Genomic DNA, 24,479 nt, shown 5'->3' on the forward strand with positions numbered 1-24,479 from the left:
TTATAAGTCTTTAAAAAGACAAAATAGTTCATGGTATCGCCAAATAAGTACTTTATATGTAACTTGAAATAGTCCATGACAATAAATAAAATAGAAACTAATCGCCAGCTTAAAAAATGCACCGCTACGTACCTATAACGGAAAATTACCCCCCTCCCCACCCTTTTTAGCCTACTTTCCCAGTAAAAGTCAGAAAAAGAAGAAAAAAGCATGAAAGAAGGCTTAATGCATCTTAAAAATATCGTGAAAAACAAAAAAAAGTCAAAAATAAATAAAATAATTAAATAAATATTGAAAAATTAAAAATTGGAAAGTAGGGTATTGAGATGGGGAAAAATGTCTGTCTGTCGGTCTGTCTGTCGGTCTGTCTGTCTGTCCCCCCCTAATAACTTTTGAATGAATAGTCCGATTCGAACAAACTTTTTTTTGTTCAAAAGATCTCGGCGAGGACACCTCATTCCCATATTTCACTTTTTGATTTGAACTACTTTTTGTTCAATTTTGAACAGTTCAAAAAAACTTAACGTTAGCGCCTACGGGGAAATTCAAAGCAATTCCGAACTTTGAGGCGAATTTGCTTCAAACAAACTTTGTAGGAAAAAGCTTTTGATAAAAAACTTGTATATAAGATATCTTTTTGATTTGAACAATTTTCCGTTCAATTTTGAACAGTTCAAATCCCTTAACATTAGCGCCTACGGGGAAACTGAAAGTCAATGTAGATTCCGTACTTGAAGGCGGATTTACTTCAAACAAACTTTGTTGGAAATAGCTCTTGACGACCTACTCCCGACTCCGACTCCGAGAATTTAGTTGGACCTGACACCGACTCTGACTCCTGTTCCCGACAATTAATCGGACTCCGACTCCCCGACTTCGACTCTGACTTCGTAGGTTTGGCAAACATTTATACACGGAGGACAAATGACTGACTCCGATTCTTGGATATTCGACTCCGACTCTTTTATCCCAAAATGAGATTGACTCCGACTCCGCTGCTGTGGTTTTAACTGTGAAATAATTATTGTTGATATGATTTGTTTTTATTTTCACGCTAAAGTTTTAATTTAGGTATTTAGTTTTCGGTGAATAAACTCGAAAAATGTGCGCAGACGATCTTTTTTTTTTTTTTGACAATGAAAATTATTTTTTTAAGTTGACATTTTATTGTTTTTTTTTTATTTTGGTAAGTGCATTAATTCGTTTAAAAAATTATTTTCGGTAACAGGGGAAAAAGAAACGATTTTTTTTAATATGATGTATTTATTTTAATGAACTTATTATTATTTTTTCGTTTTGAAAGCTGTTAAAAAATTTTTTTAATGGAAAGAAGTGTATTAGCTACTTTGTTTAAAAGGTGCTGCTATTTTATTTGTTCGTTTTTTTGAAGAAAAGTAAGAAATATTTTATTCCTAGAAATCAGCTTAAAATATTTAAAAAAAATATGTTTGAAAAAATTTGCGATTTTAGCTATTTTTGAGAATATTGATCAGGTACTAGAAAGTAGTATGGGTATACGGGAAAGTAGGCTCGTCTAGTTCTAGACGGAACTTCTTGTTTTATTTTAAGAAATGCTAGATATTTAGAGCTGCTCCTAATGTTATACAATTAGAAGAAGATGACAAAAATTTGTAAGCAGATCTTAGACTCCTGCGGATTCTTGACGATCTACTGTGTGGTTGTATTTTATTTTTCCAACAGAAAATTCATATCCAAATTTTCGCCAAACTTGGCGATCAAATATCTTACAAAGTTTCTAGTTCAAAGCTCCTTTCTCATTCATTTTTCAAGTGTAGAAAATAGTTTTTTTATGACTAGAATTCAATGTTTACAGGATTTTACATCGCTAAATATTTTAATTTTCTTAAAAATACAGTCGATTTGCGATAACTCGAAGTCCGAAACATTACTATAACTCGAAATTTTTATCAAGTCCCTACTTTTTTGTCTTTAATTCCATTCTAATTGTTATAAATAACTCGAAGTTAACTTCTTTCAACTCGAAGTTTTTTCCAGGATTACTCGAAATTTATTTCGAAAGAACGAAAAAAAAAAAAAAGAAAGAAAGAAGTGACTATGGGAGAAAAATTATTTCACCTTCATTTCCAATCCGAATTTGAAACGAACGAAGATGTGCACATTTCCTGAAGTAGAATCAGCTCTATTCAAGCGGTTCCAATATGCTTTTGATTTTTTTCTACCAATACATTTGATTAAACTGTGCATATTGTGCTAAAAAACTTAAGTTCTATAATTTTGTCTGTTATATGTATATATTAAAGCATTCGATGGTTTTTAGTATTAAAATATCAAAAATCAAAACTATCGTTAAGTAAAACTTTCGATAAGTCGAAGTTTTCCATCTTTCTTTTTTACATTCGAGCTGTCGCAAATCGAATGTATGTTTAAAAATATCTTTAAAATGGCAAATAAAAAAAATCATATCATTGTTTTGCTTTTGCAAGGACAAAATAAATTTTGTACGGAACTCTCCCCTGCTAGGATTTTACAAAATATCAACAGTGTTGATATTTTGTAAAATAATCTGTTCCACTTTTTTTTTTAAAAAATTAGTTTCACAAATTCATGTGTAGATATTTGAGGAGTTTCTTTCCCTATTGCATGTATTTGTTAAATGTTAAAAATAAATTTTAAAAAATAATAATAATTTGAATTTTGGCTGCTTGAGTTCGAATAAAGTTATTCACGATCATGAATTGCAATAGGATCCTACTCGTTGGGTTTCTTGTTTCTACAAATGGAATGAAATGGAAATGACCAAGAAATTTGCGCCCGTCATAATATGACTGTTGATTTTCTAGAATAGGTAATATGAGTCTGTAAATAAGATAAATATTTTATGGCCGAATCTGACCTTTATCATAAAAATTATTATTTGCGTGAACACTTTATAACAATTGAAAAATATATTGAAGTAATAGCACCTGGGATGCTAACGGTAAGGTGGGAGCCTGGGGGTGGGGATAGAACCTGAACTAAAGTGAACGCTCTCCGGTCTTTGCGCCTTCCGATGTGTGTATGTACACTCAAACCTGTTTTTGTGCGGACTTTTTTTTGTGTAGTTTATAAAAATTATTTATAAAACGAGCGAAAATTTTAAAGGTTTTTTTTTTTTTTTTTTTTTTTTTTGAAAGAACATTTTTAAAATCATAGGATCGGACCATTTTTTAAAATAACTTGACTAAGTTTAATATTTAAAAAATAATGCATTAATCGGTGCGCTTTCATTGTTTACGCTTCTGCAGATGACATCACAAATGATGAAATGCCATTCACTGATGCCACTCACAGAGCACAATATTCAATTAGTTTCTTTACTCACAAGTGTTGGCAACTATATGATTGATAGTAAGCGTAGAGTGCAATATGTAATTCGCTTCTTGATCATCATAACGTAGAAACGCGGTAGACAGATGCGCCAAAATACATCATTTGTGATGCCTTATTTTCAAAATCAGACATTTAAAAAATTAAAAACTAAGCTTCGAAAAAATGAAAGTTTTTTCTAGCTCCATGTTATTTTTATTTATTTTTTGATTATGCTAAGAATTTCCTTTTGTAAGGAAAAAAATCTGCACTTTTTCGAAATAGCTCTTGTGCACTAAACGTTTGTGCATCTCTATGCGTATTGTGCACTAATATACTACTAAAATCTACACTAAAGTTATTATAACATGAGATGTGCTAAAAATGGAAGGGGAAAAAGATAAATGACATTATTTTGGTGTCGGTAAAACATTGGTGCCAGAACCACGGACCCGTCGTAGAACCATGTATTAGTCACACTCTGATTTTAAATGTTTTTAAAATTATGTGAATGGTTCATTTTCTCAAATTGCCATCATATTTTTAACTTTTCTATTGTTCTTCTTCATTTGAAAAAGAATATTCCTAACCAGGCCTGTCAAGTGGGGATATCACGGGGGGGGGGGCAATTATGACACCCCTAAATTTTACAAACATACTAAAATTAGGCATTATGCTTGTTTTTTCCCGAACACAAAACCTTTGCCCACCCCCCGCGAATTTTTAAATGTCGAACCTGTTCCCAAGCGTACATTTTTAATTAAATTCTGTTCGTTGTAAAATATACACACTACATTACGAGTGAAAAGAATGGCAATTGTTAACGTAAATTCCTATACCCCCCCCCCCTCTAATCCCCATCAGGGTCAAAAGGGGCAATGAATGACCCTCTCAAGTTTTGCGAAATGAATGTATTTACAGATTGCGGAGCGTGTTTTTTTTTTTTTTTTTTTTTTTCGATGTAATTTATTGAGCAGAAAAAAAATTCGCATGTAAATGAGCATGTAAAATTAGAAATGAGGGCTGCCTGCCATATATCATCAATCTTAGAACTGTTGTATCCAAAAAGGAAACCCCAAGGGATTTTCAATAAAAAATTTCAAAATTATTCAAAGCTTTCAAAAAAAAAAAAAAAAAGTTTGAAAAAATATATTAAGAATTACGCATTAATATTAAAAAAAAATCATATGTTTTCTGTGTTTAGTTAAAAAATTTTATTACGCGTAATTTTCGATATAATATTAAAATAATGACAAGAAATGCTCTTCACCTTTGTAATACAATGTTTATTCAGCACTTTTTCTCTTCATTCCTTTTTACTTTCTTCTATATCTAATATATAGAAGAAAGTATTGGATTCGTGCAAATTTTCGAATTTCGAATTTTGACGGATTCGAACGTTTTGAGGTGTGCTGAGTCCATTTCGACTATTTTTGGAAAATGTCTGTCTATCTGTGTGTGTGTGTGTGTGTGTATGTATGTATGTGTGTGTGTATGTATGTATGTATGTGTGTATGTATGTGTGTCACGTCTGTGTGTGACCAGTTTTTTGTGGCCGCTCTACAGCAAAAACTACCGCATGAAATCGAACGAAATTTGGTACACATATGTGCCCCTGTGTGAACTTATGCCCATTGGTTTTTGGCGCGAATTCCTTCAAGGGGAGTGGAACAATGGGACGTTTTTTGAGTTACGCGTGCTTGCTATTCCTCAGGAAGTAACTGGCGGAATCAAACAAAATTTCGTCCATATGTTGCCCCTAACAGGAGCAGGTGCTGATTCAATTTTGGTGTCAATAGCTCAAACGGGGGTTGAGTTATAGAACGTTTTTTGCCGTCGATTGTGACTGCTGTATCTCAAGAAATAACGAACGGAATCAAACAAAAATTTTTTGACAAGTAGCCCTTAGTGGGTATAAGAGCTGATTTTATTTTGGTGTCAACAGCTAAAAAGGGGGTAGCGCAATCGCCCGTTCTTTTTTTCCATTGTGAGTGCCCTATCTCAAGAAGTAATGCTACGTTCTGGTTGAAATTTGGAATATATGTGAATCCTTATGTAAACAGGCTTTGGTTCAATTTTGACTCCAATCGCTCCAAGAGGTGTTGATTTTTTTTTTTTTTTTTGCGAATAAAAATAGTTTTATTAATGCAACAATAAGAAAGATAAATCGTAATAGATTGTCGTCTGCGTATTTCTCGTGATTTTAATTGTATGGAAATGATCGGAAATATTATCTCAATGATTTAAAATTTTTAACTGTTGCCATCTTATGTTTGTTAACAAATAAAATATTTGTAATTAATTCAAACAAGGCTTTTAAAATAACTTTCAATTTTCGCTCTTTGCTTTGCTTTTGCAATAATTCAGACATTGGGATGGTCGTCAAGTTTTTGCATGTGTAATTTTGTTTTTGTTAGGAATATTGCTTCCTCGTCAAGCATGGGGAGGGATCAGAAAAAGGAAAAATATAGAAGAAAGTTTCGTAATGGCCACAACATACTAGTTTTGAAATTGAAATTTTCGTCAAATGACGTACGCCCGATAATAAGTAGAGAAATCACGTATTCAGAGATGCCAAAGCGCCAACGCTCACAATCACGCCAAGTGGAAACAAAAACAGGGGTAGCCAGTGGCGCCCTCTTTGTTGCCATGAGTTTCAGCGATTGCCACGGCCGTTAAGTATTCAGTGGGGCCATGGACTGATAAAACAGTTAAGTTACCGGATCCAGTTCAGCCTCGTTAAAATAAAGCCTTTCCCTGCATGGCAGACATTAATAAAAAATATTATCAATTTAAAATTCAATTATATTTTTTGGTAATGTTATTTTTTTTTTTTTTTGATAATATTAAGTTTAAAAAAATATTATCAAATCTCGCCGTGGCGCGACTTTCATTGCTGATGACGTCTGGAGCATTACTCGATCATTTGCTATTATGTATGTGAGGATATAAGGAAACCAATGAAACAATTTTCGGTGTACGAAAGTAAGTCTCGCAGATATTGTCGCTAGAAGGACGAATGGGCGTAGCTCAAAAAAATCGAAAAATGAGTTATGACCACCACAGAAATGTTCAAATTCAATTTTATAATGTAACCAATGGCCGTGTCTCTACAATTAATAGTAAAAAAAGTTACAGTCCCTCACAATGATGGCGGTGCTCAAGCGATACAGTAAGCTGAAAATCTTTAAATCGGTTTTCTGCAAACTATTATATTTCCGGCAACTTTTTTGAATAAACGAAGTCGTTCAAATGAACGAGTTCAGAGAATGGGTCAAAAGAAGGATCATTAAAAAAAAAAAACGACATTGAACATCTTTATGAGGATTTTAAGTGGGTCTGTCGTAGGAAAAATTGTTCATTCAGTGCTTGACGCGCGTCCATCCAGTTCAATTCAGACCAATCCAGCGACGGAGAAGCTGTTGGAGCTGTTTCATCCTGATTAACTAAAACCAAAGCATCCAAAACGATTCAAAAAAGAAGATATGTTACACCGAATGAATTTATAAGAAACCAGGAAGAGAAGGAGAATATCAAGACAAAGAGAAGAAATAGAAAAGGAAGTTTTAACGGTAGTTCTGAACATGGAAGAAAGTTAGATCAACTGTTTCAAATGCAAAATGTGGTGTACCTAAACATGTCAACATCTTTCAAACTGCAGTACCACATGATTTCCTGTTTTCGAAATGCAAGCAAATTATAAAATAATGATTTATACTTAGTGTAACGTTTTGTTTCCTTTGTTTAAATATCTGGATTTTCAAACCTTTTATTTCAACAAAAAAAAAAAAAAAATAGCATGACTATTAAATTGTTATAGCTGCAAAATCTAGAAAGTAACTTAATTTATGATATAGCCCAGTCAATAAAGGCCAAAAATGACCTAATGTCGGAACAAATTAGGGACAAGCCGAGTTTTTGCCAGTTGTTAGTAGGCAAGGAGGGGAGTATTTTCCCAAAAGTCCCTCGGCTCTCCCCCTTGAGCTTTCTCCCCAGCCCCTCTTAAGTATAAAATTATAGGTTGTTAAAGAAATGCTTATATATCCGTTAAATATCATTCAAATCTTTTAAACTTAACATATTTTTAATCCTTATAACATGACAAATAAGAAAATATCTTTAAATGTTTTATACAGTGAATAGTTTTTTTGTAACTCGAGCAATTACGTCATTTTTCTTCACTTTTCGTTTTTAATGATATAATCTTGGGATCTTCTTACGTTTAATATTAAGTTTTCGAAAAAAATAGGCAGCGTAGTTTTTAGAGCAGTTTCTAAGCTTTCCAAAGATATATACATATGTAGAATTTTAGTCAACTTTACGCAGAAAACGCACGACAAGACGGCAAGCACCAACTTGCCGATGCTCTAGAGAAACTTTCTTCTTACTCCTTTCAATTAAAGGCTTCTGACGGAAGAAATTAGTGACATGCTGTTTTTTTTTTTTTTTTTGTCCGTATTTAACACCAAATGAGAGAGGAGTATTTTCTCAAAAGTTCCCTTCCATTTTAGCCCCCTACAAGCCTCCCCTTTCCCCTCTCAAGTTGATTTTGCCCGCGTTTCTAATTATGAGCATATCTTGGTCACTGTTCCCACGAAATGCATAAACTTTACCCTATTTAATTCGTAAAAAAAAATTCTTCAACCTGAACTTTTCAGGCAAAATAGTATTCGCTCAGTAAATCTCTAAATTACGGAAACGTTTTAGATTTAAATGTGTATTTTCAATTGGATTCAGAAAACAACGTCTACATTTTTAATAACATCTCGAAATAGTTGAAGAAATGTAGAAACACGTGTTCTCACCTTTTAAGCAACGTAATACTTGCACATATCAAAGTTTTTATTTGTGCTCCCCTCCGGGAGCACAAATAAAAACTTTAAGGTATAAAAACTTTAACAAACTTTAAAAACTTTAAGGTATAAAAACTTCAACAAACGTTTAAGGGTGGCCGGGGGGCCACCCTTAAACGGTTCATTTTGCAAGTGTTTCCAATTATGACCATGTTTCAGTCATTATTAATTTTTAACTTATTAATTTTACATCATTTTATTCTTTAAAATCTATTCTTTAATAGTAATACATTTAGGAAAGTTCAGAAAAAATATTTATTTTAAAGAAAATCTCTAAATTTGAAAATAATTGAGCGGAAGTAGTAGCACGATTTTTAAACTCTCTAACGGTGATTTTGCGCATAAAACTTTAGAAATATCCACGCACAGATACAAACTGTAAGAGTAACACTAAATGTGCGACCGTCACTATGGTATTATCATCACAAACCTACTACTCACCCCTATTTTTTTTCTTTTTTTTTTGCCATTGTTTTTGATAAAAGAAATTTAAAGCAATAAAAATGGGTATCATGTCAGCTCAGTTGGAAAATACTTGCCCGGCCTTTGAGGGGGCTCAGCACGGAATCGAAACAGTTTTTATTTCAAAGTTTTATTGGGGGAAGGGATGATATTGACGAGGGGCCCGCCTTGGCTCTTGGGTGACCCTGAACCTACCGTCCTACATATACAATATTCGTCACAATCAACTTTACATGAACTCGACACCGAATTCGACACCGCTCACTTGGTGCAAAACTTTTTTCAGAAATTCAATGGCTGGAGAATTTTTTCTCCTTTCTGTTTTCGCTAATTGACTCCAAATTCCATCCCATTCAGTTTTTGATAAATTGTTCTTAAGTCAATTGACTGCACGGTATCATTGGACTTGGTCATTGGACTTGGACTTGCTGGTTACTTGCAGGTGACATTAAGTCATTGGACTTGCATGTAAACTAGTGACTTAACAAAAATGTTGATGCTTGGCCGTTGAGTTTCCGCTGAAGATTTTATCATTTCAATGGCTTTTATCTTTCCCAAACCGTAAAAGCATGATGTTGTGTCACACCCAGTGATTGCATGAGCAAACAAAAGACTTTTTCTAACTTCCCTATGCTGCTGGATTAAAATGCCAATGGTGTAATAAATTTTCATTGGTTTCTTGCCAATAATCTTGCAAAACATTCATGTTTTTTTTTTTCCTGGAGTAAGAGCCACAAACAAAGACAACAAATTTCGAGCACCCTTTGAACTTCTGTAGAGGAAATTTCACTATATATACATCAGCATCATCTTCCGCTGTCAATGCTGGTATTCTTTCGTCCATCCGTAAAACTATTATTTGCAGCATTCTTTTTTTTTTTTTTTTTTGAGTTATCACGATTGCTTATTGCTTTCATTTGACCGTCCTTGGCGTTTGGTTCCTTCAGGCGCGGCTCCGAGCACTGTCTCCTGAAATCCGTTTCTCCTGGTCGGCGTCCATATCCTACACACACGCGCGCTCATACACATACACACACACGCTCATACACACACGCCTACGTGCATACACACTGGTCTACGCACACACACAAGCTTACACATGCACGCACGCGCGCCTACACATACACACACGCCTGCACACACACACACACACATACATACAACTATACACACGTAACCGCCCAGGAGGAGGGGTTGGCTTGGGGGGGACAGGAGCTGTTTCTAGAAACAATAGCCCCCAATGAGTAGGGCCCTGTCGCAACTCGTGATTGCGAAAAACATAATTTGAATTCAAAATTTCAGAATTCAAGTTAATTTGATTTTTAATTTGTTTTTTTTTTCTCATATTTCCTAAAAAAAATTCTTTTTGTGTCATGCTTTCTGTGTTGTCCTCAAAGTACAAGCACATGAATTTTTCCTTGAGGCTCTTCTATTTCGCTCCTCATTTTTAGGAGTTTAACGATCTGGATATTCTTTAAAGATTACAGTAATGTTTTGTTCATAAGTAGAAAAAATCTAGTACTTACCATAATTATTTACAACTTCTCCATAGGTGGTGTTATGTAGCTATCTTACATAATGGATTAAAAATGCTCTGTCAAGCACAAAGGCTAAAAAACATAATGTGGAACAATAAAATACGTTAGAATCAAGGAAAGGGTAGATTTGACAATTTTATCGATATATCTGCTAAGAAAACGCCTTTTGACAGTGTCAATTACACTCTTAATTATCAATAAAAAAAGTATCTGAAAACTTGGCGAGTTCTAATATATTCCTCTGTAGGAATCTTAAGTATTAAACAAGTAAGATTTCTGACGAAGAATAGTCACATTTAAGTACACATTGCACTGCATTCTGAACAACCCAAAAGGTATAATCAAAGATTTTTTTTTTTAAACCAAAAGGTTAAGACATAAGTTAATTATTTTTCTTCTACTGTTTCGAGATCAAAAGTTTGTCAAAAATTTAGGAATTGTTTTTAAAAAACTAATAGAAAATACGCATTAGAAATAAAAACAGTTTTCGCAATTTAGCACTTTATTGAGCAAATATTAAATTTTCTGAAAACTTCAGGTTAAAGAACGGATTTTTAGGAATAATATAGTGTAATGTGTATCGTCAAACTGTCATTTCGAGTGAACAGCGACCAAGATATGCTCATAATTACACTGCTTGACAATTGCTAAGGAACAATTACGTTTTTTGGATAAATAAGAATAGATAATGGCTAAAGAAACAGAACGAAATATATAGTTAGTACACTGTAAAAAAAATCCGTAAAATTTACAGAAAAAAACTGTCAGCCAGGACGCCAGTTTTCTTCCGTTTATTTTACAGAAATCTTCCGTATTTTTATTACTTATTCAAGCTGATTTATTATTTTATGAAGATTAAAAAATGAAACTATACTTTCATAAATCCATTTCAATATTTACTATACTACTACGAAATACATGTATACAAAGGTAAATTTCCGAATATGCCTCTGTAACAGATGACAAAAAAACATAATAATAAAATATTGATTAGAATGCAATGAAATGGAAGTTGCAAACGATTTAAGACTTACTCGCTTTAAATAAATATAAGATCAAAAACTCGAGCACGAGAACGAAAATCCAAACACGCGGGCGAAATTTCGAAGATTCGAAGAAAAACAAAGTATAACCGGTTACAGATTCAAAAAAACAGAGGAATCCTGTATTTTATTACGAACAGTTTTTTTCTGTAAAAAATACGGATAACTTCTTCAAAATTTACAGTTTTTTTTTTTACAGTGTAGGGAGGATGTGCTTTTATTATAAGTACAAAATAATACAGATATAAGTGCATCAATGAAGTAAAAACTTAAAAATAAAAAATAATCCTGCCTTAAATGATTTTCATACAACCACAGAAAATGATCTAGGTCAGAATGATGGAGACATGAGTACATTAGTATGATGTATGATTACCAGGGACACAAAATGCACAACTTACATCTGTTTTCCATACTCCCCATTAATTATTGAGGAGTGCTTGGGGGATATTTTCCCACTCCTCTCTCAATGCGGATTTGAGTTCTTGTACTGTTTTGGGAGGGACGGTTCTTCTCGCAACACGTCTGCCAAGAACCTCCTAAGCAAGTTCAATTGGATTTCAGTCGGGAAAGTAAGCAGGCCACTGCATACGGAGAATGTTTTCACTTTGCAGCATGTCTGACACTTCAATGCTCCAGTGGGGCCGTGTATCGTCGTCCGTAAAGAGAAAGTCTGGACCTACAGCCTCCCCTAAAAAGACGAACATGAACCAGCATAACATCTCTGCAATACATTTGCGACGTACCGCTTTCTTATTCAAAAATGTGAAGCGGTGTTCTGCCATTGTGCATGATACCTGCCCACACCATGACGCTTGGACCGTATCGATCACGTTCACAAACAAATTTTTGTGCAAAACGTGTTCCACGCTCTCTCCACAGTAGTTGGTGACCAGAATCACATGTCACACTGAAACGAGATTCGTCAGAGAACATCACTCTAGACCAATTTTGGCGATCCCACCAACACGTTCCTTACACCAGCGTAATCTTTCTCGACGACGGCGTGGTTGAACTTGGATGCAGCGTACGGGCTTCCGAGCGTACAAACCGACATTATTTACTCGCCGTGAGATGGTTCTTGCAGAACCATGTGTACCGGTAGTGGTTGTTAGATTTGCAGCTATCTGTCCAGGAGTGAAACTTCTGTTCCTTTTTGCCACGTGGGCTACATAGCGATCCTCTGAAGGTGTGGTGATCCTACCACGTCCCCCGGCATGCTTTTGCAAAACATTTCCACCTTCAGCAGCCTTCTTTAATCGGCAGATGGCACTTTTTCATACACCCATTGCAGCAACCACAGTGGTGACACTTTGACCTGCTTCCAGTCGTCCAACTTCTCGTCCATGATCGTAGATACTCAAATGATGTCTTGCTGACATTTTACTCTTGAGTATTTCAAGAACCAAACAGAATTTCAGAGAAAATCCTTTTTTAACATCCAGCAATATTTTTGTTAAAAACCAAACAGCGTGAATTTTTGTACGAATCTTGAGCATGTATGCACTGTCTTTTATACAGATAACGAGTCTTGGTCTATCACACCATCTGAACTTGAATTTATTTCCATTGGCCAGGTGGTTGAGGTACAAATTTGCATAAATCACTTGTTTCTTAGAAATTGTCAAGCAGTGTAGAAACGCGTGCAAAATCAACTTGAAAGGCGGGAGGGGAGGCTGGTGGGGGCCAAAATGGAAAAAAACTTTTGAGAAAATACTCCTCTCTCATTTAATATTAATTACGAAAAAAAAAACAGCATGTCACTAATTTCTTCCGTCAGAAACCTTTAATTGAAAGGGGTAAGAAGAAAGTTTCTCTAGTGCATCAGCAAGTTGGTGCTTGCCGTCTTGTCACGCTTTTTATGCGTAAAGTTGATGGTAAAATTCTATGTATGTATATATCTTTGAAAAGCTTAGAAACTGCTCTAAAAACTACGCTGCCTATTTTTTTTTTTTTTTTCAAAAAACTAATATTAGACGTAAGAAGTACCCAAGATTACATCATTAAAAACGAAAAATGCAGAAAAAATGACGTAATTGCTTGAGATACAAAAAAAAAACTATTAATTGTATAAAACATTTAAAGATATTTTCTTATTTGTCATGTAATAAGGATTAAAAATATGTTAAGTTTAAAAAATTTGAATAATATTTAACGGATGTATAATCATTTTTTTAACAACCTATAATTTTATACTTAAGAGGGGCTAGGGGGAGAAAGCTCAAGGGGGAGAGACGGGGAACTTTTGGGAAAATACTCCCCTCCTTGGGTACTGTCAAAAATTCAGCCTGTCCCTAATTTGTTCCGACATAAACCCTTGATTGACTGGGGTAATATACATTGCTTACACTAACTGTATTGGGACATACTTTTCTACTATGAGATACTAATTTAGTTTCAACAATAATTTGGAATTTGATATTGAGAACAACTTTGTAGTGGCATGACTCCTGACCAAAAAGCAGTTACTCATTTTGGCTTTAACTGCAGAAACCACTTTGGATGCTTAAAATTTCAGTTGCCAGTTGAAGCAGTGAGAAGCAAAGGGATGTAAGTGCCAAAATTATAAAAACCTGTATATAACCAGTGCAAATGGTAGATAACAGCGGTGTCCCCTGGGAGGGGGGTCATGGCGCAGACTGCGCCATTGAAATTATTAGGGGGTTGTTTTGAGGAGTCTTTTTCTCATTTTTGAGGCGGCTGTTGTTTCTTGGGGGTCTTTGTGATATTTAGGGGGAGGTGCGCCTTTTGTCTTAGGGGGTGAATACCCTTGTAGATTAACATCTCTGTTTTGGGGCAAGACATAGTAGTAGTAGATAGTAGTAGTAGGTGCTGTTATACAGCATGATTTAGAAAAACTTTTCAATAAAAGTCTATCTAAGATCGGAGCTTTAAACGCGTTTAACTCAAAACTTGAAAATGTCCAATTACATCCTTTAGCTTCTCACTGCCTTAATTAATCCTGATTACATATACGAAAGGTTGCAATACATTTAATCGCTTCAGAGCAACAAATGGATATCTTAGTGTTAAACCTGGGATTAAATGTCTTAGTGTTTGCTTTGAGGCGACGATGTATCGTCAACATAATTTCTGATATCTAAAGTGTGCGTGTGCTGTAGGAATTAGTAATTGAAGACCTTTGCGTAACAGTCGTCTGAAAAGTGGAAGGTCTTAGGCATTGATCCCCCCCCCCCCCCCCCGATGCAGTTAAAAACCTAGAATCATCTCTTCTACGCCGTATAAAAAACATAAAAATGTTTCAACTTAAAAATAATTCTCTTTGATTATATAAGAATACACAAGAAATAAATTAGGGAGTGTTTCTCTGCAGGAGAATCTGGAAAAAAAATCGCTAAAAAACAACCCAGACAAAGACGTTCACTGCTCAAAGATCTAATTACTTTTTTGTTCATTGAGCAAGGATAAAAAATAACATAAAGGCTAAATTTGTCAACTTTTTTCGATCACGTTCTCCAAAATTCAATAAATAGCCCCTCTATAATTATCCATCTGTGGTCATCAAGCAAGGATAAAATAAACATAAATCTACAAACTAAACAGCTTCATTCCGATGATGTCCTCCAAAATATCAAAACGTGTTTCCAACTTGAGTTAGAAGCACCGCTCTAAACGTGATTTTTTTTTTCTTTAATAGCAGCCATTATATAACAAAACTCTCACAAGGATATTCTTTTTTTCGAGTGGGGAGATAGTTGTTTCTTGCATACGCTATTGAGGAAAATAAATTTAAAATGCTATAAAAAAGCAGTTCGATTCGTTCTAAATTCAAACACAGATTTCGTGTCCTTAAAAATCTAGTAATTTTTCCTAGTAAAGTATTTGATATGCATGGCACGTCGCAACTACTTCTATTTAGTTTATTTGTCATTAAAAATACATTAAGTTAAATACAACCTTTTTTATTTGACAGGAATAACAAACTTTGATGAACATGGTATCTATTTTTAACAGCAGCACTCACATCTTAAGAGTGTTATTACTATAAAGCTCTAGAACAACTCCCAAAGTATTGTTTAGTTAAGGTAAATAAATACCTTTGTGCTGAAAAGTAAAGTAAGAAATAACAAAGTCAAAAAGCACAAATTGCAAATTACTGCAGACATGTGTTTCGGCGTTACAAGGAGCGCCTTTTTCAATGCAAAATAATTAAGCTTATGGATGAAAAGACATCCGAAAAAAGCTGTGAAAAGGGCGATCCTTGTAACGCCAAAACACGTGTTTGCAGTTATCTGCAATTTGTGCTTTTTGATGTTGTTATTTCTTACTTTATTGTTTAGTTATCAAAAATCATTTCTTACTTTATTGTTTAGTTATCAAAAATCAAAGTATAGGTAACTGCGTTGCCGACCGTTGCGTGATCTACCTCGAAAATAAAAGTTTTGTCAGTCACTCATGTTCAATAATCAGGCTTTAAAAAAAAGCTCAAAGTTTCCATTCAACGTGCAAAACAATCAATGTTATGACTCAAAATTTAAATTCAGACCCCTTTGGACTTATTTAACTTCAAAAATTCTGTCATTTTCGTTAATAGGCGTAATTATTCCGTTTCATGGATTTTATGATGAAACCCCTCTCCCCTAAGTGAATTTCTAAGCAACAAAGGATCTCTGTGCCAATATTGGAAAAGATTCGTCGTATCGTAAACTGTGGATTTGTTATAAGGAACATACACGCACAGCTATTTTTACTTCCTTTTTCAAAAGAAGTATTGCAATCGCAAAAAAAGAAAATAAATAAATAATAATAATCCCTCAATTATCAATTTCCTTTTTACTCACCGCGAAATAAAGGTTGAGTAGTTTTTTTTTTTTTTTTTTTTTCCTGACCCATCCGCAAGTGCATATGTACTTAACAACGTATGGACAGTCGAAATGATAATTTTGACGATCCCCGAGTTAATTTTCACGTTCTCTTGTGACGTTTGTATGTGCGAGTATGTATGTATGTATGTATTTCGTATAAATCAAAAATGGTATACCGTAGAAAGTTGAAATTTTGTATTTAGACCCTGAATAGGGTCTAGTTGCGCACCTTTCTTTTTGGTTGCATTAGAATGTTCCAAAAGAGGTCTTTTACATACTTGGGGGGGGGGGGGGGAATCAGTGTAAATTTCAATGTCATCATCAGTGAGTTTATAATTTGGCGTTCACTTGGCGAAATAAATCCAAGGTTATGGTCGTCACGTTTTTGTCACCAATTTAGTGATGTATCCCCAAGTTGGAGACTAATTTGGAGGGAAAAAATATTTTTGAGCAATCACGATTGCTTATTGTTCTCACTTGACCGTCCTTGATGTTCCGGTTCCTTTTTCAGCTTGGACCAGGGCCTCTGCAGCACCACCGCCGGCCGTCCTCCAGGCGCGGCTGTCCCCCGGTCCTGAGCTTTTCCTGGTCGGAGGCGTCTATGTCCTACACACACGCACGCTCACACACATACAAGCACACGACTTCACACATTCCTACACACACATACACACACTCATGCCTGCACACAGACACAAACACACATGCCTACATACACCCACACACACGAACGCCTACACACACACACACAAACGCCTACACGCACACGCGCGTACACAACACTCACTCACACACATGCATACATACACTTACGCACACACGCACCCACACACATGCGCCTACACAAACACACACATGCGACTACACAAACACACACGCTCGTGATTGCGAAAAACATAATTTGAATTCAAGATGCCAAACATTCATTTTTTTTTTTTTTTTTTTTTTTTTTTTTTTTTTTTTTTTTTTTTTTGAATTTGTTTTCTGTTTGGCACCAATGGCAAAATTTAGCGAGTTATCCATTGAATCATGTTAAAATTGTATATATTTCGAAAGTGAATCTCTGTAAAACACTTCTTTGCGTAGGTTCGCAACATACTAGGGGTGTAAATACTCGTAGTTAAAGTGTTTTCTTGCTCACTCTTACACTGAGAAAAATGAAGTTTTCAAAAATGAGTACATTCATGCTTCCAAATTTTCTTGAAACCTTTTGTTTCAAATATGAGCACCCATGTTTTCAGATTGTGTGCTGAATTATTTCATACTCAAAAATGAGTACATAATACACAGTTTTGAAATTATTATATGTTCAAGAATGAGCACAAATATCTCAAAAATGAGCTCATGTGCACATGTTGATTTAAGTATTTGATGAGTATTTAAATGTTTCAAATTTGAATACCACGTAGTCGGAGCCATTTTGACTCGCGATATGTTCAAATTTGAGCACTTTTCGTCATTTTTGAAATTGTTGTTTTTAGAGTGCAGGTACTACTACAAGAGTGCCCACGTGGGGGGGGGGGGCTATGGCGCAGACTGCGGCATTGATATTTTGGGGGCGGTATAGCCTATCAATTCTCTTGAACTGAAACTTCTAGTACGACCAACCAACCAAATGCAGCTTTTAAGAAAACTTTTGTACGTGAAAGAATCCGCGGTAAATCGTATCTAGATGCGTTTTTTGAAGTAGAAGTGGCCAGTCAATGTCTCAGAGTGAATTGTATACGTTCCAGCCTAATTAAGCTAATAACTTAAACGAGAATAAAACAGCCTATAACTTTCACTGAAAATATCTCTCATGCAATTCTTATCTGAGGTTAAGATTGAGCCATCACAAATGGAGAAAGGGCCAAACGTGACAGTTCCCTTCGTCTGAGCACCTGCAGGTGCGTGTCAGTCCCAATTAACCCGAAATTATTATTAAAATCACGTTTCGACTGAAGATAGGTGTGCTGATAGCTATTAAAGAAAAGGAAACTTTGAAAAATAAAATTTCCGGGTGGTTTATTGCTCTTTGTAACCACAGAAACTTTCCAGAAGCAATCGCTTTCGACGGAGAGGGAGAAATGTTAAAGAACAGAGGGAGCATGTTAATTTGTCAGACATTTAAAAGTCAAAGCAAGAGCTAAACAGAAACGTTCAATAATGGAAAACCCCTAACACTTCTAATTCCAATGCAAACCAGTGGCGAAGGGGGGGGGGGGTGAAAACACCTTCCCAAAGGCATTGATTTTAACATAACTGCAAATTTATACAGTAATTTATGCATATGAAAGGACTGTTTTGATGAAAAAAAAACCCTCCGGAATGTATTTTTGATGAAGAAAACCCTCCAGAAAGTATTTTTTGTCAAAAAAAACCCTCCAGAAGCTACTTTTTATCAAAAAAAACCCTCAAGAAGGTATTTTTGATCAAAAAAAAAAAACCCTCCAGAAGGTATATTTTATCAAAAAACCCCTTAAGAAGGTATTTTTGATCAAAACGAACCCTTCAGAAGGTATTTTTTATCAAAAAAAACCCTCCTAAAGGAATTTTTTATCAAAAAAAAAAAAAAAACTCTCCAGAAGGTATTTTTTATCAAAAATAACCCCCAAGAAGGTATTTTTTTTATTAGAAATCCCTCTTCAGAAGGTATTTCTGGCTGCGCTAGTGGAAAGAATAACCATTTCAGTGATGTATTTTAGTATTAGTTTAATTTTAGTTCTAATATAGCGCCACACTGTTTTAGAGCTAACATTTTTTTTCTTTTTTTTTTTACGCACCTCACATGAATCTTGCAGACCAAACCACATAAAGTGAAAATGTCTTTAAATTATATTAAAACAATTATCGAGAATATAATAGCGAATGATCGAGTAACACTCCTGATGTCATCAACAATGAAACTCGCTCCACGGCATGATAATAAGATTTTTTTTTTTTTTTTGGTGATGTTTGACATGCAGGGAAATGCTTTATTGTGACAAGGCTGAACTGGATCCGGTCACTTAACTGTTTTACTGGTAAAACTTTTATTTTAGGAGAGTGAAGAAACGAAAAAGTGGTTAACAATGAACGCTATCTACTGGTGTTTAGGGTTCATCCTCTGAAGTAAGGGTTAAAATTCCAACTATCAAAATATCACTATACAGGTAATAGCTTCATTAAAATGTAGAAGAGTAGAACATTTTTCACCCGTCATAGCTTGACGGGTGACTTTCCAGTCGTTATATAATTCTTATATAAACACTTCGATAAAATATCGAACTGGTTTACATAAGAGAGAGGTTATGTAAGTCATTTTTGATGAACTAATGTTAGTTGCGATATTCTCCAAGCTGCGGGTAGAATTTTTTAATGGCAGAACTAATTGAACATTACGCAACGCACTGCTCTAATGGAGATATTGTTTCGTTTGATGATAATTTTAGGGTATTTACTTAGTTGCGGGTTTACAGGTTTGCGCTTCTGTCGCGCAATGCACTTTGTGGGCCCCCTTAGAGACGAAGAGTATTACATGAAACATTTTTGAACTGCTAAAAACAGGAGGTAAAATAGTTCAAATCAAGAAAATCTTTTCTGTACATGTTCTTCGTCAAGCGCTTTTCCACTTTCGTTCGTTTGAATCAAATTTGTCTTTAGTTTCGGGATTTATACTTGCCTTAAATTTCCCCGCAGACGCCAGGTTAGTTTTGCCCCAACTATTTAAAGAAGAGCACTTTTCCTGTGGGTTGGCTATTTTTGGCTGATTTCACGAAACGGTTTGGCTATTTTTCTCAATTTTGATCTGGCAACCCTGTAACGAAAGTATTTAAATTAAAAACTAATTTGGGATGGAGGGAGTATTTGTTAATGATGGAAAGTGTTTGAATAATACAAGATAAATGTGGGCGTATGAATTATTTTGAGTTGAATCAACTCCCCTTTCAACCAAAAAAACTAATGTAGCATTAAAAATGATTCTTGCCAAAAATCCAGTTGCAGTGAAAATGATTCTGGCAGAAAGTTTTGACATAGGGAATATTTTCATCGTCTCCTTCCATCTTCCACTAACTACTTCGCAAAGCTCCACGTTTTTTTTTATCCGAGTGAATTATAAATGTCTTTATGATTATTAAATGCAAAGCGTGTCAAAACCCTGTTATTCCATAAAATATGTTAAGCCAGTTTATCTCTAGGGAATATGTAAAATAGAAACAAGATCATTCTCAGGCCCGTGTCCAGGATTTCATAAAGGGAGGGGTTGAAACTTTTTACCTATGTAACTTACGTTGTCAAAGGAAAACTAACTACGCGTGTTGAATAGTTCATTTAGTTCGATAACTAGGCTTTTTTTTTTTAATACGTTTTGTGTTTTTTTTTTTTTTTTTTTTTTTTTTCGAAATGAAATCCTATTTGTACAGTTGAACATTTTGTAAAAGCACACATATTTCTTTTATGCCACCAAATGCTAGTTTCTTTCTTCCTTTTTTTTTTCTTTTGTTTTTCCATCAAATAACATTGAACAGGAATTTAATGAAAATAAAAATTTTATTTAAAAGAAATTGCTGTTTCGCATAGAAACACTCTTCTAATGTGTGAAACGACTAATTCATCCAACACTAAAGGCGTACCATAAAAAAACAGTAAGCAAAGTAACCATTTTCCAAGCCCCCTAAGTTTTTTTTTGGGAGGGGGGGCTACGTCGTTGTCTAATATTCGTTTAGGTAATTTTCCCTTGCATGCTTACAGCATTGCCGGACTCTCCAGCCATTCCATTTTTTCAAGCACTTAGAAGCGAAGGGGCTTGGGAATCCTACAATTGAGGAAAATGGTAATTGTTAAACATGGGGAAATATTAAAGAGGGTGAATACTGTATCAGAGTTTAACTCTAAAATTAATTAAAACTTAAAATACGTTTTGGAAAATCGTTTAATGATTCATTGATTTTTTTTCAATGGGAGGGGTTTAACCCTTAAAACCCTCCCCTTGGACACGGCTCTGATCATTCTAGTAGTGTTGCAAGAAATTCAACAGTTATTAATATCGTTAAATGAAGCTACGTCTACACGTGTCAGAATATTGTTCAAATTACAAAAGCAGTGGTTGAGTCTCTGGATAATTACACTGCCAGTCACTTACTACCTGTTGTGTTTTATCTAATTGTGCCGTCAAATCTTTAAGATGTAAAGGAATCATTAAAAAGTTCATTCAAAGAAATCTTACCGTTTTAAAAAGGACTTCGAATCATATTACAGTGCTGGCCAAATTATTAGAATAAGACTGTTAGACTAGACTGTTTTAAAAGCAAATTCTTTATTGATTACATAACTATTAACACATTAACGAACAGTGAAATAATTATCTAAGATTTAGTATGCATTCCCTTGTTCCTGATGAGCATTTTAAGTCTTTTTGGCATACTTTTCACAAGGTTTACACCATTTCTAAAGAAGGAGGTAAAAAATTGTTTATACTCACTATTATATATACTAACATACACATTCTCACTAATTACCTAAAACTAACTTTAAATATAACAGAACACACTAATAAAAAGAACTAGTGAACTGTTTAAGCTAATTGAGGTTATGTTCCTGGTAGGTAGATAAACAAAGAACATAAACAAAGCAGACAGTACTGCCACCTGCAAGCATTAAATTATGCTAAAATAACGTAATAATCAGTGTACAATATGTACTGTACATTAACAGTAAAATAAATAGTATTTTAGTACAAAAAGTGTACAAAAAACAAAACAATCTCTTTAGTCTAATAATTTGGCCAGCACTGTACAGTCGAACTCCTACTATCCGAACTCGGACTATTCGAATCTCTTTCATAATTTCAGTAAAAAATTAAGGCAGATTTTTAAAAAGATTTGGTTGCAAAGCTAACGTAAGAGCAGCGCGAACGATTGGTACGATGAGTCACCACTTCATAGTGCAGTTGTATTATTGGCTTCTCATATACAGCACGTGTAAGTACACTTAACATGTAAAAATGTTCACTTTTCATTTAATTTATTAAAAGCTCTTTTTCTCTCCTCCTTAATTTAATAGTACGATTTGAACAAATTTTTTTTTGTTCAAAAGATCTCGGCAAAGACACCTCATTACCACATTTCACTTTTTGATTTGAACAATTTTTCGTTCAATTTTGAACAGTTCAAAAAAACTTAACATTAGCGCCAACGGAGAAACTTAAGGCAAAAATAAATTTTGAACTTATGGAGGCGAATTGACTTCAAACTTTGTAGGAGAAAGTTTTTAATGAAGAACATGTATCCAAAATATCTTTTTGATTTGAACAATTTTCCGTTCAATTTTGAACAATTCAAATCTCTTGACATTTGCGCCTACGGGAAACTGAAAGCCAATATAGATTTCGAACTTAAAGGTGGATTTACTTTAAACAAATTTTGTTGGAAATAGCTCTCGACGTCCTACTCCCGACTCCGACTCTAAGAGTTTTGGGGAACTTGACTCCGACTCCTGTGCCGGAAAATTAGTCGGCTTCCGACTTCGACTCTGACTTTTGGAGCAGCTCTGAGCTTTGGCAAACATTTATACACAGAATAAAAATAACTGACTCCAACTCTTGGAAATTCGACTCCTGTATCAAAAATAAGTCCCACTCCGACTTCGCAAACATTGGCAGAGTTGCGGACTTTAAATGAAAATGGCCGATTCCAGCTCCGAGTCTTTGAATTAAAAATTTCGACTCTCGAATCTAGCTCTTTTGTTTCATAAACAGATTGGCTCCGACTTCGCAGTCATAGTTTTTACTGTGAAATACTTATTGGTGATATGATTTGTTTTTATTTCCACTTTAAAGTCTTAATTTATGCATTCAGTTTTTGGCGAAGAAATTCGGAACCCTTTATTATGTTTCTACATAAAGATATGCCATACGATTTTTTTTTGTCAAAAGTATTTACAACAGCGGGAAAAAAAGATTATTATTATTATAATTATTATTATTTTGCTATATGATGAATTTATTTTAATGAGCTTTTAATTTTAATTCTTTTTTTTTCTTTTTGAAATCGGCTAAGGATTTTTTTTTTTAATTGAAAAAAAATTATTCGCTGCTTTGTTTAAAAGCTGCTGCTACTTTGTTTGATTGTTTATTTTTTATTCATCTAATTCTTGATGAGCGAGACATTTTTTATTACTAGAAATCAGCTTAAAATATTAAAAAATTATGTTTGAAATAATTTGCGATTTTAGCTTATTTTGAGAATACTGATCAGATACTAGAAAGTCGATATTGGTATACGGGAAAGTAGGCTCGTTTACTTCTATACGGTACTTCTTTTTAAATCGGAAAAACTATTTATTATTATTATTGCGAGAGCAAAAATGTTTCTCTCGTATCTAAATAATACCTAGTTTTTGAAATGAAATTAGTATTGGATTATTTTTCTCAAAACTTTTATGCTTTACGGTTTTTTTTTTTTTTTTTTTTTTTTTTTTTTTTTTTTTTTTTGGTGAGGAATCTTTTAGTTTCAAAGATTTATTTTTTATAACGTTTAAGCGGATAAGCGTCGGAGATATATGTAGTAGAGTTGAATTACAGCAAAATTTTCCCCTATGAAATTTCAAATCGAAATATTGAAAAATTTATAAATAAAGAAAGTAGAACAGTTAATACTGTGTAAAGGAAGATAATTTTAAGCTTTCTCTAAAAAAAATTATGTTACGTTGTACTCTCTACCAAATAAAATAAAACATTATTAAAAGTGAAGAATTAAAAATATCAATAAATCAATTGTATGAAAAATATTCGTAAAATCGTTTGTGGTTATTTCCTTTGTGTATAAAAAAAAGCGCTTCCGATTGAATGAATCTATCAATGCTTTATCTTCAGCAATGTTAAGTCTACGTAAAAATTTGTTTTGTTTTTCATAACTTTTGTATTTTATTTCTGGGAACAAAAAAAAAACTAAACAATTTTTCAAAACCTCTGTAGATTAAGGAATTATGTGATGCCGAAGGTTTTGTTTATTTTAGTGTCGTTTTGGATGCAATGATTTGAACTTCTTCAATAGGCGCTTGTGTGGCTTGCTTTTTTTTGAATAGTTCATAAGGGGGAACATGAAAATTATCAGATCAAAACATCCTCCTCTACATGCTTTATACCGAAAGTTTTTGTTCTCATAAAGTTATTTCGAAGCAATTCCACCTGTTAAAACAGTAAGGGCCCTGTTCCGGAGAAAAATCGGCAGCATACCGCTACAGATTGACGTCATAACTCCTCCAACAAACTGTCTCCGTATTGAAATTCCGCAACCGGAGACGGTTTGAGGAAGAAATAAGGACGTTATCTCGAGCGGAATGCTTTCGATTTTTTTTCTGGGATAGAGCCCTGAAATCATTGAGGGTTCCTAAGGATGGGGGCCCTGAATTCACCCGCTATTTAGGGTTTTCGTCCCCATATTGAAGCGACCTTCGTCCTATGTGAATCCC

This window comes from Uloborus diversus, chromosome 9 (genome assembly GCF_026930045.1).
Source record: "Uloborus diversus isolate 005 chromosome 9, Udiv.v.3.1, whole genome shotgun sequence".
Classification (NCBI taxonomy): Eukaryota; Metazoa; Arthropoda; class Arachnida; order Araneae; family Uloboridae; genus Uloborus; species Uloborus diversus.